This window comes from Aedes aegypti, chromosome 2, assembly GCF_002204515.2.
Source record: "Aedes aegypti strain LVP_AGWG chromosome 2, AaegL5.0 Primary Assembly, whole genome shotgun sequence".
In the NCBI taxonomy this organism is placed as follows: Eukaryota; Metazoa; Arthropoda; class Insecta; order Diptera; family Culicidae; genus Aedes; species Aedes aegypti.
In genome coordinates, this window is record NC_035108.1 from 156,171,629 (window position 1) to 156,190,340 (window position 18,712).

Here is an 18,712-nt window from a genome sequence, read left to right on the forward strand (position 1 = left end):
GTTTATAATAAATCTTCGAGTTGTTTGGTGGAATACCTATAAGTAGATGAAAAACCGAATTTAGTACTATACCATATATTTCCACTAGAGTTGGTATCCCTTGACAGATACCCGTATTTCAACCTCAACTGTGAGGCCGTCTTATCGTGTACAAGACTCGAATGAAGTCGAGTCAAAGTGTGTGACAAAGGATGGGGTGTAAGGCGGTTCAAAATTTGAAAAAGTTTAAAAATCCAATCCTCCATATCTTCCTTACCATCCTTGCCATAGAAATAGTGTTCAGTGAAATTTTCTAGAAAGCTGGAAATTAGGGCGATTCAGAATTGAAAAATGTTTGATAATCTAACCTCCCATATTTTTCTTACAATCCTTACCATAAAAACAGTGTTCTGTGAAATTTTCAGCTTTCTAGGTGGTGATTTGAAGGTAGTCCAAAGACGATACAGGTTTGTATGGAAATTACTATTAAGAAATTTTTAAAAATGTTCCAAACACGTTAGTACTGGAATGTAGGTAAAAAATTATTATCCCATAGGAAAAACTTATTCTTCAAACCATAATGAAGAACTTTGCTGAAGAGAGTCATTCAATCTGACGGATAGAAGAAGAGATATTCATGAGTTTGTTTACTATTACAGTTATACCTCGATATAACGTAACTTATTTTTGTTCCCATTTATTTTTCCAATTTTTATTTTAAACATTCTTCAAGTTTCAATCACAAACCAATACCAAAACAGAGCAATGCAAGCAATTTACTATCACTGAATACAGTTATGAATTTATACCGAGTTAGTTATAAACTCAATGTGAAAACTAACATTTTATCATTGCTGTGCTTTTCAATAAATCAAATTTAAAATCAAATCCATCGGGAGGCCCGGGGTATTCGCCCCGTCGCATTTTTGACAAATAAAACATACAAAAATAAAATATTAGAGATCGAATTAGTTTTCTTTTCCTAGTTAAGGGGGCAGAATTCGTCATTGAGTTCAGAGTTGTCATAAGCGTTTTTTTTTTTCTTTCAAAATTTAGAAAACTTACACGAAAATGTGTTTACTGCATTCTATTTTCCAACCGAAACGCAGTGAACACATTTGAAACTTCAAACTGCATTTGAAGTTTCGATGATGACGATCATTACGGATCTTTGAATGTAAAAAGTAAGATAATATAGAATCACTAAGATTAATTATTGGATTCCTAGCAAGCATATAAAATGTCTGAACCCATTCATTGACAGAAGATGCTATCTTTGTTTTAAGAATAAGCTTTTTATTTTATAAAAAAAAATCAGATAATGTTGTAACACCAGGAAGAAGAAACTATAGAGGATACAATATTAAATATTGAAGATTATTCTGGTGCTGCATCTCACAGTATTTCGATCGGCCGAAATCGTGAACTTAATTCTGTAGCACCTTTAAACGTGATTTTTTCGGAATGGTGTCTTCGGACGAAAATTTTCTAAAAATATAGCGCATATATTGACGGTAAATGTTAGTTCGCAACTTTGCCACGGGCGGCGCTGCGAAAATTTTTTTTTTGAAATGACGATCTTTAAATATGATGTCTTCGGCAAAGTTGTAGATAATTCAAATACAAACAACTTTGCCAAAGACACCTAGTGTGTATTCAGCCGCATTTCCAAAATACGGGAGTATTTTATGAACGACCCCCTAAAACTAGTTTTTCTCCGATAATTTGAAAATACGAAGTTTCCGGTAGGAACAATGTTCTACAAAATTATGTAAACAGTCAAAATGAATCATTCTCTAGAAGACACTAGGTTTCTAAAGCACTTGCCTGATTTTGGTTTTGAATTTGATACATCACTTAATTTGCTACTCACCGCAGTGTTCTTGCACGTGTCATGCAGTAAACACTAGCCTGCTAGTTTATCTTTTTGGTCTTTTAGTGCTGTTATTCGACCAATTAAGCGTGTCAGTTGTATAATGCTAGCATGCAGAGCGAATTAAAGTGCCATTTGGTTACTTGGGATGTACGAAAAAACGCAAAAATCTCAAGTGAAAAATATTTGTATGGCGAGTCATTTCGTAAAGCGTCTTTTCAGGAGATTGAGAACATTCTTTAAAAATGTATTTGGAACCTATTGAATGTGTGTATAAAGATGAAGAATGTGTCAAGGAGAAGAAAAAGAAGAAGTTTGGAGTCACATAGCCCTCTACCCATCACATAACTAAGTACTACAGGGTAATAAGAGTCATTGATGAAACTTCCTCTAAGTAAAAGGGATACTCGTGGATACTAATGACACTATCGACATTTACAACTACTAATGATGTATTTTGAATCCTACTAGGTTTCATCTGCCACCAGCTGCCACCCGAATAAATACACGGACCCCAAAAATGACTGATTTTTGCACTTAAATGATTATAACTGCTTTTCCTTGGTCTTTAGAAACCTAGTGTCTTCTAGAGAATGATTTATTTTTACTGTTCACATAATTTTGTAGAACATTGTTGCTACCGGAAACTTCGCATTTTCAAAATATACGAGAAAAACTAGTTTTAGGGGGTCGTTCATAAAATACTCCCGTATTTTGGAAATGCGGCTGAATACACACTAGGTGTCTTTGGCAAAGTTGTTTGTATTTGAATTATCAACAACTTTGCCGAAGACATCATATTTAAAGATCGTCATTTCAAAAAAAATATTTTCGCAGCGCCGCCCGTGGCAAAGTTGCGAACTAACATTTACCGTCAATATATGCGCTATATTTTTAGAAAATTTTCGTCCGAAGACACCATTCCGAAAAAATCACGTTTAAAGGTGCTACAGAATTAAGTTCACGATTTCGGCCGATCGAAATACTGTGCATCTCTGATACAGAAATAATAAACAAGACAGAATGTTCAACGTTCGAACAAATATCTAATCAAATTGAAGGGATAACAAGCACAAGGGTATAATTGACAAAAAGCTAGTATTGAAAAAATCAGCCTTAAAGTATTTTCAGCAATTTTTCATTTCATACAAATTATATGAGAGGAACAAAAATGATTTTTTTTTTTCAGTTGAACGGAAAAATCACCTAAACACGTTGGTAAGCTTGGACATGTTTTTTTTGTTGCACACTCAACTCAACAAGACCAAAATGTCACTTACACCTCTTTGCATTTGGGCCCCCAAAATACCAATAATTTAGGACAGCATTTGTCGAAAACTTTCTATGTTCTTTTTTAATCAGTTGAGTTATGCTTATTTGGAAGCGTTTTTTGGCTTTCAAGCTGCGGATTTTATTTTGCCAAAAAATCTGTAGGCTAACTGTTGTTGGTTTAAAAATTTGTACAATAGTTTTATTTAGTTGTATCAAATGAGGATACAATACAGAATGTCTAGATATAAGAAATGTCAAAAAATATACCTTAAAACCTTCTAAAAGCACTTTGTGTAATATTGGACATATAAAATGGACCAAAGCCGTTTTTCCATACAAAAAGGTCAATTTCAGGTAGCTATATCTCCACCATTTCTCAACCAATTCATTTCTTTTTTTGTCTGTGACGGTGCACGTTTGCTTTTTACAACATGCCAAAATTTTCATGTTACCTAAATCGGACCGTACCAAGATCGAACGGTTGCTTTCATAAAAAAATATCACCGTAGAACGTGAACGTGATGAACGTGATCATTATACGTTTTTCTTATGACATTATTAAAGAAACTTCTACAGAACACAAAACCAGTACAACTGCGATCCAAGGGACCATCGAGTTAGCCATGAAAATCAGCCTTTACTATGGTCTCTAACTTGATATCGAGATACGGAATATCGGGTAAGGGAGAGTTAACTGTATTAATATTTGCAGCATATCAGGGATATACAGTCAGGTCTCTTATAAGACATTGCCACCCACGGCAATTTCTCAGCAGTTGCTCAAGTGATGAAGCTGATTTTTCATATGTGCCTGTAAAGTGGATGGCAGCGTCTAATATGAGACCTGATTGTAATACAAATATTAAAATGGTCCGACTCACTGTGCAAACTTGGGTTGGTTGATAATTTAAAAATTAACGGCTGTCATAAAATTCATTTGTGATTACAGTCGGCTCTCTACTTCTCGTTATTGAGAGACCAACGAGATAGGGAAAGGTCGAGACAAACAACACACTTTCAATGAATACGAGATTGAAAACCGCTCCGTTGTAAGGAAAATAGGGAAATTAAAAAAAAAACAATCAGACGTCATTCCATGTACCTACGTTATTCAGAATCACGAAAATCTGGTCTAGTAAGTATAATGGGCACATCGACAAATGGAGAGAAATAGAGAATGAAAATCACATCGTGATGATATTATATTATTGAGATATCGGGATATGAAGATATCGAAATATGGAGAGATAAATTGTATGCATAGTGGAAGGACTGAAGAAATTATTGACATAGGGAGAGATATCGAAGAAAATCGAATATGCTGTAGGAAGAAACGGGGACAACCGTACCAATCGTTTCATTTAGGGATGCTAGATAATATCGTTGGGATTAGCTTAGCTAAGAATGTCAATGCTCACTCCATTGTTATTGTTTTTCTGCCTTTCCTGGGATGGGACAAAGGTATTTCTTCCTTATGCCCTGGATTATGTACGAAATGTTCAAATTGAAAGTAAAATGGAACGAGCTTACCAAGTGTTAACTAGATTTTGAATCTATTCTCAACAAGAATCATATCATAACTCAGCTCAACAACCGGTTTGATGATTTTTTTTCTCATTTTTCTGTCTGAAACACATAGGGGAAGTGGTGGTAAAATGAACAGGGGTGGTAAAATGAACACCTTGAGTTTTATCGAGAAAAAAACAAATTTCAATGAATTTTTATCACGCACGGACGATTCATAGCATAAATCAGAGTGTTCGAGTTGATACGTAGGTGAATTGAAGTGAAAATATCAACGAAAACTAAGGTTTTTGAAAATCACGTTTGAAAATTAGAACTGACGTAACTTTTAGCTCGGAAGACTTGAGGTTTTTCAGTGAGGTGAATATTGTTATGATATGAGGTCAAATCTGATACCATTAGAATTCTTTTTGAATGGGTTACAATCATTAATGGATATATTTTCAGTAAGGCAATACAAATTTTCGAAAATATTTGTTTTGCCCACGTTTTTTGCATGATGTTCATTTTACCACCAACAGCTGTTCATTTTACCCACATAGTGCAGCTAAAATGAACATTTACATCGTTTTTTGCTAGCGACAAAAATATGTGAAAATCTAGCTATTTTAGTCTGAATTCGTGTCGCTGCTATAGATAACATCCCTGTTTTTGATGTTGGTGGATAGAACTATACAAATTCCTTGTTTTTTATCAGAAACAAGATGATTTCCTTAAGGTGTTCATTTTACCACCCCTTCCCCTATTCGACGAAAATTTATCACTTCTACTTCATATTTCACTGCTTTAGAACTATATGAAATACAGCTTTCGCCCGTTTTTCAAGCATATCATCAGTGCTGTAATTTTGACGATGAATAATGGAACAACTTTTGAACCAAAACTTTTCACACTACTTTTCCTATACTTATCCAAATGTTATGTAATTTTTCATTCGTAACAGTTAAAATTGAAAGAATCGTTGAGAAACTGCGGAGATATAGCTATCTGAAGTTATACGGGAAAACGGCATTAGTGCATTTTATATGTCCTATACTGTATAGGACGACATGTTGCTCTGACCAACAGTGTTATTCAACCTTAATGGCTAAGAATTTTTATCTTTAAATGGGACTCAGTGCTATTTCACTGTAAGTAATGTAAACAATTTCAATCACTTGAACGCATTCCCAACCGCATCTGCTAATCTGAAATCAGTAGATCTTCGCAGCCTCGTAAAAAGAAGCAACGTCGTTAAGACTGCACACACATGAAAACGAATGGAGAGGGTCACCGCTTGCGAAGCCAAAGTGCACTTGAATAATGCAGTTTGGAATTACTATTCGCAATTAATCACAGATGTTAAAGAAACCCAAGGTCTTCCACGGAGGCTCGCCTCCACAACTAAACAACTCATAAAGGCGGCGAGCTTCTTCCATTGCGCCTATCGGTCTTTTCGGGTCACAGGTTTATGAATCAATTTTGTCCCAGTTGTAAGCGTGAATATATCCGCGTATAGTATTAGGCGGGGTGTTAAAACGGCATAATTCTACCATGTTAATCTTGTTTTCAGTAAACATCTTCAGAATCAATGAATAAATTAGTGAGAACAAGTTTGTGAGTACAACGCTGCGCGAGCGATTACGAGTTTTAAATTGTAGCAATAAATCCTAATGATGCATCATATTATTGGGTACCACAGAGGTGGGTGACTGGTGTAGCTTAAACGTTCCGCATTACGTTTGATATGAACGTTTAGTATCAAGACGATATTATACATTTTTTGTTTTACTTTTTTTTTAAATTTTTATATTAGTATCATTCCAAACATTACATTCATTATTTCTTATATCTAGGTGTTCTGTGTTATTTGACAACACTATCATCCTAATTTGGTAAAACAAATTTAAGAATTAATTAACATTTTGTTAACAACATATTACATTTCATTTGCCGTAGCAGTTCAGATTTTTTACAGGTGAGTTGATTTCACCTGCTTATAAGAGAAAAAAAAACGCTTTGAATATACTTAACCTAACTTAACCTAAACAATAACGACATATGATTCACATCACTCGACGGCATAACGACAGATGATTCACATCACTCGCGACGTGGATGTTTCATAATTTACATCCAAATTATTGTTATACATACAACGATGTGATTGGTTTAGATGCATCCTCGCATTTATTTTAATACAATTTTTCTAATGTAGTTTTACAGTATATGAACGACGGGAGTTTAGTGAAATGACATATAGTTTGAGAACGTAATAGAGACGACAAAATTTATCAGTATTTGAGTCTGAAGACAGCCTTGCCCTTGAAGTTTATTATTACTATTTCATGAAAATTTTCATTAGTTTTTTTTCAAGTATTCGCCCAACACAAACTAGAACTTCCCTTACAGATATTTAACTAAAGATACTTGAACGTTTCCAGAAATTTTGCACAGAACTTATGTATGGGTTATATTACAAATTCTTCAAAAGATTTTTACCAGGAATCACTTTCATGCTTTTAAGATCTACTTCCAAAATTCACGAATTCGCGTTGGGTGATTAAAAAATAATTCGGTATTATTTTGGAATTTTGATTACTGCAAGAAAATCATTTTGCAATTTTCTTTACAGCTTCTTTACGAATACATTGAGCATTCGTAATTTTTTTTCATGAGGCTGTTTCTATGGATCATTCATGAAATTCATCTAAGGACTCATCGAAACATTTGTTCAGGGACTCGTAAAAGAACATCTCTAAGAAATAGTCTTAGATTTTGTCGTGAAAATTTCCAAAAAAATATCTTTTTACTACGCATGTTGCACCAGAAACTACCATTGTGAATAGATTTTCAACAAACTGTTTAAGGGACTCAAGTTTTTTTTTTCCTACATTTGCAAACCGATCCATGTGATTCAAAACTTAAAACTTAACAAAGATATTAAAACTCCTGGAAAACTAATATGCAGCAAAACCTATGCAAAAACAAAATCCAAAATTAATAAAAAAAAATAGGTGAAAACAACTAACCTGTAAAAATTCTGAACTGTTACGACAAATTAAATGTAATATGTTGTAAACAAAATGCTAATAAATGCTTGATTTAGTGTTACCAAATAGAATTGATAGTGTTTTCTAACACAGAACACTAAAATTTATGGAATGAATGATACAAACAAAGGTCTTATAAAGGATGTTCATAAGCCTTCGAAATTTGGGGCACAATCTTGTGATAAAATGGAAGTTCAATTCGACTAGTTTCAAATGTAGAGTTTTTCGTTTATATGGAAATATTTAAAATGAGAATTGTTGGAAATCATACGTTCAGGATAACGGGTACGATAAAAGTTCCATGTAATCTGCCTGGTGGGGGCCTTCCTTAGCCGAGTGGTTAGTGTCCGCGGCTACAAAGAAAAGCCATGCTGAAGGTGTCTGGGTTCGATTCCCAGTCGGTCCAGGATCTTTTCGTAATGGAAATTTCCTTGACTTCGATGGGCATACAGTATCATCTTACCTGCCACACGATATACGAATGCAAAAATGGCAACTTAGGCAAAGAAAGCACTCAGTTCTTCTTCTTCTTTCTGGCGTTACGTCCCCACTGGGACAGAGCCTGCTTATCAGCTTAGTGTTCTTATGAGCACTTCCACAGTTATTAACTGAGAGCTTACTATGCCAATGACCATTTTTGCATGTGTGTATCGTGTGGCAAGTACGAAGATACTCTATGCCCTGGGAAGTCGAACAAACTTCCAACTCGAAAAGATCCTCGACCGGTGGGATTCGAACACACGACCCTCAGCTTGGTCTTGCTGAATAGCTGCGCGTTTACCGCTACGGCTATCTGGGCCCCTTAAAGCACTCAGTTAATGACTGTGGAATTGCTCATAAGAACACTAAGTTGAGAAGCAGGCTCTGTCCCAGTGAGGACGTCAATGCCAAGAAGAAGAAGAAGAAGAATCTGTCTAGTACTAGCTCCCACATTTTGTTTGCACGAAGAGCTATTGCTTGAGTGTGAGCTTTGATTAGCCGCTCGTGGTTGCTACTACAGTATCGCCAGATGAGCTGCAAGGAACCAACCAGATAACTGCTTGGGACTGACAGACATCCTCGGTGTATAAGTGCTGGCGATCTTCAATTTTTAGGCAACAATGACGCCTGTCTCGTCAGAATGCAGACCAATGAGGGGAAGGGAAAAAAAGTGATGATACATTTAAAACTGGTCCCACAGTAGACCGAATATCCCCTCCATCTACGTCAGTTTATGTGAGAAGGTGTAGGGGTGGTAATTTTTATGGCAGAAAGGCTTGTTTTTTGGTTAGCAGACTGCCTATGTATTAGACGTAAGGAAATGCGTGCTATAATGATGGAAGAATGGAAGCGTAAAATAAATGTTTGTCTGCCTCTGTTACTAGCAAATGCTATAAACGAATAAATCAACTGTGATAGATTATGAGTGGAAGATAGAAGCAAATGAAAGATATAACTACAGAGCTCGAGAAAAGGGACTGGTCTGAGATTGAACTCATGGCCTTCTGCTTATCAAGCAGAAGCGGTAGCCATTACACCACCAATTCCGTCGATTGCTTTAAGAGCTATTCCAGAAGATAAGCTCAATTCATATATACGATTTTTTTAGTACCGTAAAACGGGGTTACTTTGAAAGTTTTTTTCGAAGAAAACTTGAATATTTATGCATGCTGTATCAAAGATTTGTAATTTTTACTTTTAAAACAAGTACTGGCATCCTAGCTATCAATTGCAGTTGATAGATTGTCGAAATATTTATTTTGAATGGATATGTACTTTTTCATATAATCGAAAGTCGTTTTTTTGTTTTGGGGTAACTTTGATCAAAGAGCATAAATCAAACAAAATTGAATGAATTATGAACATTTATAGGGCATTGCATACCTCCAGGCGTTTATCGCTCTATGGAAATTTCTGACTTAGATTACAAAAAATGTCACAGTTTGTTAAGATAGTTCTCGCTAAGAGACTTGAGACCATATTCAAGTTCTATTATAACTAGGCTGTCAAATATAAGTGACGAACTATTCAAAACTATATCAAATAGTGATTGCAGAACAGGTTGTTTGTAAGCGTTTCGAAATTGCTAAAGTTTCATCAATTTTTGATATTCGTATATTAAGTGTTATATCAAATGTTCTCGATTCAAATGAAAATAGCTCTGACATGAAGTGTCATACTGATATTCTTTACTTTTGCATTCGTTTTGCTTAACTGATTAACAGATATTATCTTATTTCGTTTAGTATTATTGTTTGCGTTTGTCGTGCAAATCATGTCCAACTCAGCTTCAAATGCGGTAACAAAAATTGATCTGGATATCTAGCAGCCATGATCCATATCACCGCCAACCTAGCAAAGAAAACGATCTTTGACTTCGCCTTCTTTGTGAAAAATCTTACCGCATTTAGTGTTCCCACATTTGATATTTACATTTCAAACGTACACAGCAATATGTGATGGGTCCCGCACTATCGAAGTCACCCGCATTATCAAAGTTACCCCGTTTTACGGTAACTTCTTTCACAAGACAAACTTTCTTAGAGTGAGTTAATCTAATATCTATATTAGACATATAGGGTAACGGTCGTATTTTGGACCCCCTAAGGAAGTGATTTTAGTTTTTTGTCCCAATTAATTAATTGCACATCGTAGCCAAGTCAAAGAACATGCCAAAATGTAAAGAAAAATTTCCTCTACAAGATAAAAATGTCCATACGGTCATGTAGGATTCAAAAAACGCCGAAAATGATTGAATTGTGAAGCACTGTTTTTCATTATTTTGGACACACCAATACATTTTGGACCCTCAAAGTATATATTTTGGACCCCCGTCATTTTTTATTGTTTGACGATAAAGTCCACAGCACTGGTTGTATAATTTGCTTGCCCAAAGTCTAATCAATCGATTGACAATGGAAAACCGAAGAAATTCTACGCCTTTAGTTCAGAAATTGAAAAAAAAGTTTTTGTTTACATTTGTAAAATTTCTGACGGCTTCAATTTCTGTGTGTAACGTGTTGTAACGGTTGCATGGATGGACCGATTAAATTAAATTAATTTCAGATAAAATAAACACATTTTCTACATACAAACGGTTGAAGCTAGTGCGGAATGGTTATATCTTTCCAAATGGCATGCGAATTGAGTTGGTCTTTCGATTTAAACTGGTAAATTTGCAGGAAAATGCCCCAGGGGGTCCAAAATATATAGGGGTCCAAAATATATTGGTTACCCTAGCATGCATGCAGTCATGTTTGGTACCATAGTCCCAGTTTTGGCATCTGTGGCAATGGAAATAACCTCCAGGTTTCCGGTAATGTTCATATGTCACATGGCCAGAAAACATAGTTGTTTGGCTGCTTTCCGACGATTGCCAGATTGAATTTTTATTTTCATTATATTTCATTTTTTTCCTTTTTCTGGTGTTACGTCCCAATGGGAACTTAATCTGCACAAAAAAACATCTTGGTATTCTTATGAGCACTTCCACAGTTATCATCTGAAAACTTTTTTGCCAATCAACCTTTTTTTAATACTTATCATGCCCAAAGTGTGTGGCATTAAATCCAAATTATCACGCTCAAAACATGTTCGTTAAGTGGGAGAAATTGTTGACTAATCATACTAATTGTCTGATGATCCAATAAGTCATAATGCATATATTCAATCGCAAAATAATTGAGTTTTTGACAAATGTTGTATTTATACTACACAGCTATAAATAACTGTACAAAGTGTCATCAACAATTATAGGCCCAGAGATGGTAAAATACAACTTTTATTGAATATTTAAAAGACTCGTTCACTTAAATTCAACTTTGAACAAGAATTTTCCTGATTCTTGATACAAAATTTTGAATATTAGCAGTTCCAATAATTGATCAATTATATGGACCAGGAAGTTTTGAATTTCCACAATAATCGATCAATTTCAAACACTTACGGTTTCTGCAAATTTAAACAAAAACTTATTATACAATTAAGACAAGGATAAAACACTTTATTATAAAACTGGATTATTTCCGGTTGAGCCTTTTTATGTATATAATGCTTTATATTATAACTTTTTAGAAAATATGAAAAGTTTTTGTGCTCTATTGAGAAGTATTTTGAAAGAAACAAACTCAAAAGAGCTTTTTATCTTTTAAAATTATTAACAACATTAATAAATGAGCAGAAGTAAATCGTGATCTTTGAAAATTCCCAGCAAAACTCGTCAATCTCTCTTCATTGCGATTTGGGAGGGAACCTTGATTCGCTGCCTAAATGCTCCAAATTCGGAAATATTAACCTTTACTGTACTGGGTGTCGAAATCAAAGTTATTAAATTATGTATTTTCGCCATCTTTCAATCGATTTTGATGAGATTTTCAGAAAAAGTCACAAATGAGTTTCAGAATTAGGAACGAATTTGTTGGGGAACTCAGGGAATTTCTTAATAAAAATGATGGGGAAATTCAAATAATCAAACCTTTTTTTAATCATTGTAAATTAATCTTTTTGACCTTAAGTTGCAGTTTAGAGACTAATGCATACAGATGCAAATAAAGAAAGTCTCCGATCAATAATGTGAATTTACATAAAATGAAATCACCTTTTGCGTTATGCGATGCTTATATGAGCAAAGTTTCACGTATAAAATGATGCGAAAAGGCCTTACACGTACAAAAGTGAAGCCAATATTTCATGTGATGAAAAATAGCATGTAATGCAGATTTTATTACGTACTAATCTGTACCTTTATGCGACTTAATTTATGGTAACAACCTTCATTTGACAGCTGCTACTGATTGATCCGACTTACCATGTACAAGTATACGGGATGAAACGAAATGGACATATGAACTCAGAAAAGAGCGTTTTATGCGAAGAAACTCATCGATCAAACGATTCCATCCGCTATGTAGTGCGAGAGTGATTCGATTTGTATGAATAAACGACGTTGTTCACCAAGTGTTATGCGACTTCTGGTTGTCTGGGAGGCTCTAAGCCGGTAGGACGCAACGCCGGAAATAAGAGAAAGTGTATTAGATGATTTCAATTAACTAAGAATGTGATAAATCCTAAAGTTCAAGCCATTACACGATAACAGCAGAAAATCAATCATTTGTAACCCTGCTGGAACCTGCACCGAGTGTTCAAAAATGATCAGAACCAATAATTACCATAATTCATGACACGAAATTCGATCACATTTGGATAAAAAATCATTAATTTTGAACAGTCGAAAGGTATCAGTGCATGATATTATGGAAGTGGTTCATTACGACCCCTACCGGAGCCGATATCCGGTGATTATATTCCTAAGATGATCACAATAGTTTACACACTGACACTGAAAAAGGTAATTTATTCTATCGAATATATCAATGTTCTTTTAATTTTTGAATTTTTTGATGAATGTTCTTGTATTTTCTCCATAATTTTCGTTTTGAAATATCCTAGCTACTCCAATGAACTCGAACCTAAATCCGGAATAAAAATCAAATTAAAAGTTTCTAATGCACGAACCAATAATATTGTGATTTTTCCTGAATATCTCACCAAAATCTATCGAACAATGGGAAGGTAAAGAATTTTTAAACTTTGTTGTAGGCACCCAGTACTGTAGAGGTTAACCTAATAGAAATATAAGTAGTAGAACGCGAGTTCACAGAATTTTCACATTACTACTTTCAAATGAAGTTTTCGATTGTTTGTTTAGTGCCATGTTGTAGAAAATGTTTTATTTTGGTTAATAAAATTGATATCACACTTATAGACCCGGTACTCAAGCTATCAGAGCGTGGCAAACTAGATGTTGGTAACACTAACAGTAGCGACATTAGCATTTTTAGGCAAATGCTTCTACCGTTTACCTCGATTGGCGGTTCTTTTAACTTCCTCACATTAAGGTGAAGATGAATCGAAGCCAAACCTCAAATTTTCAAGAGCACCAATCTGGAGAACCGAACAACTGTTTGAGATGAAAACTTAATCGATTGGTCACCAAAGGCTAGTGACCAATCGATTATGTTTTCAGCTCAAACGGATGCTTGGTTCTCTAGATTTGTACTCTTGAAAATTTGAGGTTTGGCAACAATTCATCTTCACCTTAACCGAGCTAGAGAGCTAGAGAAAATCTGTCCACAGCATCGAACTGTATGCTTTCCTTAGCCGAGTGGTTAGAGTCCGCGGCTACAAAGCAAAGCCATGCTGAAGGTGTTTGGGTTCGATTCCCGGTCGGTACAGGATCTTTTCGTGATGGAAATTTCTTTGACTTCCCTGGACATTGAGTATCATCGTACTTGGCGCACGATACACGAATGCGAAAATGACAACTTTGTCAAAGAAAGCTTTCAATTAATAACTGTGGAAATGTTCATTAGAACTCTAAGCTGAGAAGCAGTGAGGACGTAAGACGCCAAGAAGAAGAAGAATCGAACTGATTGTTCATAGGGATGAAGTTTTAAACATTATCCATTTCAACCTTGAAAGGAAGCACGCATTCAGAAGAATTGTTCTTCTTTTTGTGCGCGGTATTATCAGTGAATATTTAGAAGTGAGCTATCAAGAGGTATTTTGCAAAGACGGTGTCCTAGAGGGATTACCACTGCCAACGAAATTTTACTTCCGCCAATAAGTTTAACTAAAAACGAAGGTACAGCACCAAACAAGGATCGAGGGGATCAGTAAGCATAAAAAGTAACAATGAACAATACAGTTTTTATAGGGGGAAGTCCTCTATGGCCGGACAGTGAAAATGTTAACCTAATAACTGGGATCTAATTTATAATTTGCTTTTTCTTAAATGTAGGGTACAAAAAACAAACAGCAACAAAAATAAAGCATAAACAACAAAACTTTCGGTCCTAAAGTGCTGTAAACATGATGCTTTTAAGGCAAATGAGCGCACGAGAAGCAGCCACAAAATATGATGTACAGTCATCTCTCCATAATTCGATAATGAAGGGACGAGTTAGGGAGATATCGTGTTACAGAATACTAAAACAGTGCAAATATGCGATTCAAGGGATCATCAAATAGCCATGAACACCAAATTGTACTATGATTCTCTAACTAGAATCGGAGATCGAGTAAGGGAGAGTTGACTGTACCTAAGAGCACACTTCAACCTTCGAGCTGACAAAGAAATTGTGAAGAACTTTAAACGGGTTGAATTATCGAAGACTTAGACTTAGACGGCGACATATGGCTAATCGATCTATGGCGCTGATCAAGAAGGTGTTTATGGAACTGACCTATGATCTTGCTGATATGCCTCATACGCTGTACATCATGCAAAGATTGAACCCACAAGGCATGTGCTGACATATGAAGCACCTTTTGGCCTTTCTGTGGGTTTGGTGTAAACTTTGATGGTGAAAATCATAGTGTCCGGCCATAGAGGACACATTTCAGGGAACACCATTTTTGATACATAATATAATCTATCATAAAAATGAATTATAGAGGTTCATTTTTGTTCTCATGTGAGTTTTTACTTAAAATAATGTGAATTTTTTATACTGTACAAAAATAAACGGTAAAACCATTGTAGATTTCGAAATATTACCAAAAAACAAAAAATGTCCGGGCATAGAGGACTTCCCCCTAACAATGAAAAGTATTGTTTTAACCTTTCGGTTGTCGCGCGAATTATTGTAACACGACTTACCGCGCGTTGGTCTGTATAAAGTTCATGTTCAACATGAAATACCTCGCAATCTAGATTAAATATAGAAAAAGCATCTTCATCGTTGTAAAAGAGAACGAGGGCTGACATGCGGTGGTCATTCAGATATGGAATTTCACCATCAGGCAGTGCTAGTGTCCATGTAAGTTTTGTTTTGCAAATATCTCAGGATCCTGACCACTAAGAAAGATGACGCCTTCGGCAAAGTTGTTCAGTAACTCAAGGATTATCATTGTTCGAAATAGTTGATTCAAATTTTAGCCTTCATACAGCTCTAGTGAGCATGAAACTTTAGTTTTGCGTATATCACAGCAATCTGACCACTTAGAAAGATGACATCTTCGCAAAGTTGTGCAACTGCGATGCAACAGGGCGACAGCCTGAAGGTTAAACATTAAGCAATTCAGATCATTAATAAAAAAGATAAAAAAGATAATCTTACTCAATATTGCGTATCTTGATATCGAGTTAGTGAATCGTAGTAAAAGTTGGTTTACATGGCTACGTACGTTAAATTATTTCCCATAAATCGTGTTGGTTCATATTCCGAGTACTTAAGGCCAACAATGACTTCAAATGCACCTGATAGGCAGAAATATGCTGATATTTGCGAAAAAAATTATTTCTTCACAACTGTTAGTTGTTGAGTGTGCTGATAAAAATGTTTATTTAAACTTGTTCAGTAACGGTTTTACGCAAAAAAAATGGAACAACCTTTTGATTCATATGCCGAACACTGTGTTAATTCTCTCTCATATTTCAAACATCTTTATTCAAATTCCAAACAGTACACATAAATCGTTTTCAATTGAAATATTACGTGCATAAATTTATCTGAGCTAGTTTTACTCTTAGACGAGACTCGCAGAGACGGTCTTCTTTTTCTGCGATTGCTGAGTTTTTTCTCATTCCACTCTGTGTTTATATCAATCTTGCGCAAGCCGTTCAAGCTCTCACATGACCATCTCAGCAAAAAACTTTTGAGTTTGCATCACATCGAAGCATAAACGGCTTTTTGAGTGAAATTTCATACCAGTAAACGTAGCAGACATTATAAATAACTAGTCTTCCCAAGTAACACAATTTGTCCTAAATAAGGTCAAAATACATCTTTCATACATCGCCGATGTTTTGGTTCGAATGTACGATACCACATTTCATACACCTTTATAACCGAAAAAGCGCAGAAACTAAAGGTTTTAAAACATCTCGCACAGTTGAATTGGATGTTTTTAAATACCTATTTTGCACTTCTCATAGCAGTCTAATTTGTTATATCAAAGTTATACCATACATCATTATGACCAATAACTAATAATCATGTTATCGAGACGTAGTTTGTCGTGCTAGAATACAAACCCACATTCTGTATTGCTTGAAATGTTTTGACAGCTTAAAAAATAAAAACAAAAACAGATTAACCATTGATTTCAAATAGTGCAATTAGCGTGACGGAAAACAAATATCTTACTGCAAGAAATACCGCGGGGATTTTTTTTTATCAAGTTAAGAATTTCAAAATAGAAAGTAACCTTTGTGCATGTATGGTGTATGTTTTTTATGTGCCGTGTTAGATATTTGGTGAAACTGAAGGCTGTACTCCTTGTTTTTTCATGCGCCATTTATCAGATGCGCAATTGCAATTCGTGCTCCGCAAAAATAATCGATCGAGTAAAATTTTCGACTGAATGAACAAGCGAGAAATATGGTGGATTCTACCAGATGCATACAGGGTAGGTAAAAACACTTTGTAATGGTTTTTGGTTTAACTACCTACGATAATACAATCGGTTTGTATGTTTTGATTCAAGAGTGCGTAATATGTGATTAATATTGAAAAAACATCAAACTTTTTGCTTGTTCGAACACCATTATGAGTTGCCGTGCTAAAAATCGCTAGCAATAATAGTTCAAAATTTATTAATTTTTATGATCGGTGCTGTAGCATGACCAGAAGGGATAGAAGATTCAGGTTATGTGTTTGAACGAAGTTTAAATACGTATTTAGTACGTGTTCAAAACAATGAATATGCCAATTTAAAGTATGATGTTTTATTCATCTAAAATGACACGTCGTTCAGATATAACGCTTGTTGTCATTGAAAAAAAAACACGGCTTACAAATTTTTCTTTGCGCATTATTTTCGTGATTTTGTCAATCATTTTCCTTCTCCGCTTACATTATTCACCATTTCGCTTTATTTTATGCTATAGAGTGTGTTTTGTTACAAGTTTCTGCTTCCATCTTCGTAGAGAAACTAAGAGTCAAAGAGACAAATGCTAAATATGTTTTTCATTTGACAGGAAAATACATTATTATAACATCTTCATCAAAACAATCAAACAGATATGTATGAAATATGTATCCAAAAGCAACTTTATAACATAATTTACATCGACTGAAGTTTAGTTTTGGGGTGTGCTCTAATCAAGTAATATATACACGGAGAAAACGAAAAACCCATATTTGAGTTCTTTTTAACTTACTTTTGAGTTATTTTTCTCTCCCTATTTCATTCGCTCCTTCTATTGTTGTCAGAGAGCGAAGAGCAAAACAACCCAAAAACCAAACCCTTGTGCGTTACCTCAAATTTGAGTAAGTGGTACAGTACTGGAAGTTGAGTTATTTGATCCGCCGATTGAGTGAAAAGAACTTAGCCAGTAGGTATTTTTTCGCATGGCTGCAAATGAAAACAACTTCTACCCCATCAACTCAAAATTAGGTTAACGCACGAACCCCCGGAATTGAGTGGAATGAACTCACTTTTGAGTACTTCATTTTCTCCGTGTACATTTAGGGATCAGGAATATGACACAAATGTAGTTACTGCGTTTGCCGAATAGATATGTTTTTATAAAACATCGCCTGAACGGGTTTAAAACAGAAGATGTATTGAATTTTATCTTTAACGCCTAAATAAAACATCATTTTCAGATAGCTGCACAAGAAGATGTTTTCTGTCTTACTTGGGTTGTCTTTAGATTTATCAGCATCTTTGAAAAAACTGCTCCGATGACTGAGGTTTTGAATAATAGTTTATTTTGAATACAATACTTTTCACTTTTTCAGCCATGAAAACGACAGGCTGCATTTGACGTTTCGTGACAGCGAAATCTGGGCTGCATATAACGTTGATATTTTTCCTCTTCGCGAGTCTCTCTCAGGTTTTACTGTCCTCGAACTAGAAAATAATCACTACTCCAGATGCATAAAATAGATTAAAAATAAACTGCAATCGACTGTCATTTTCTGGTAATTTGATGACATATTTCAGAAAAACATTTCAAACAAATCGCCATATAAAAACGGAGTTAAAAAAATATTGTTTTCGAAATTTGAGACAAAACTGTATTTTAGCTATGAAATTTCTTTCC